Source organism: Austrofundulus limnaeus, unplaced genomic scaffold (assembly GCF_001266775.1).
Source record: "Austrofundulus limnaeus strain Quisiro unplaced genomic scaffold, Austrofundulus_limnaeus-1.0 Scaffold357, whole genome shotgun sequence".
In the NCBI taxonomy this organism is placed as follows: Eukaryota; Metazoa; Chordata; class Actinopteri; order Cyprinodontiformes; family Rivulidae; genus Austrofundulus; species Austrofundulus limnaeus.
In genome coordinates, this window is record NW_013952759.1 from 190,748 (window position 1) to 192,024 (window position 1,277).

Genomic DNA, 1,277 nt, shown 5'->3' on the forward strand with positions numbered 1-1,277 from the left:
ACCTGACACGTCTCTGTAGGTCACATTTCTGTAGGTAACTACCTCAAACCCAGATCACGTTCAAGAGAAATAACGAGGTCCCTTTTATCATGCAGTGCATGATGGAGGTCATGATAATCAAAATATTCTTCCAATTTATAACTTTCAGCTAAATGGTCTCTAACTGTAGTTTCAATATTCATATGAAGAAAGTCTCTTAAAGTCTTTAAATAAGAATGCCTTTTTTCGGCCAATTTCATATCTTCCTCTAAAAGCTTTTTTTTCTCTTCATTCAAATCTAGATACATGTCAGAACTAACAAATGCTTTATATTCTGATTCTATGTCTCTGTAACCATCTAGATTATCATATAGGTCTTTAAAAATAATCACTTGTCTCTCATTGAATAATCTTATTTCCTCTTCTTTCAGTTCGTCATTTTCCACTTCAAGTTCTTCTTCTAACGTATGTATCGACTCGTTTAATGTAGTCAACTCTTSRAGCAGCTTCCTTTTCTTCYTTTGTAAGTTTCTAAATTTAAATCTTTGGAATAWCGAGCCCTCTTTAAMATTTTGTAACTCATTCTGCACTTYTGTTAATTSAAACCTTACATTGTTTCTTYCCTTAATGAGTTTTTCATTTCTGAAATACAGGTCCTTGARAGTTTTTAAAATCKCTTCGTTTWSTTCKTCATAACAATYATTTCTGYGTTTAATTGATAGCGAATKCWCCCACAGATCATTTAAACCCTTTGATATGTCCAAAGCTGTTGATTCAGCAGTTCTTTCTGTAAAACTCATCGATTAGCAAGAGATCCAGTCAGCCTGCAGCTGCTTGCTGCACTAAATAAATTGATGAAATGCGAACAAGGTCTAGCTGAATTCAAACAAAGAACTGTGTCATCATAGTGATGTCAAACATAAATGGGGTCTGTCGTTCATGACGTCATGCATATCATTTGCATAAATTATCAGTCATAGGTGTAACTTTTGACTTAACTTAAATAGGGATGGGTACCGAATTCGATACTTTTTGATGTGAAGACCGAATGCTGTCGGTACTGCCGAGTATCTATTCAAACGGTACCAGGTTTCGGTACCTAAATGCATCATTGCGACCGGTTTGGCTTAAGAGTTGTGAGTTTTACATGCTTTTCCTGAACGCAATATCACGCAAAAGCGTAATGACGTCAGCCGCAGCGGCTGGGGAACGCAGTATCACGCAAAAGCGTAATGACGTCAGCAGCAGCGGCTGGTGAACGCAGTATCACGCAAAAGCGTAATGACGTCAGCAGCAGC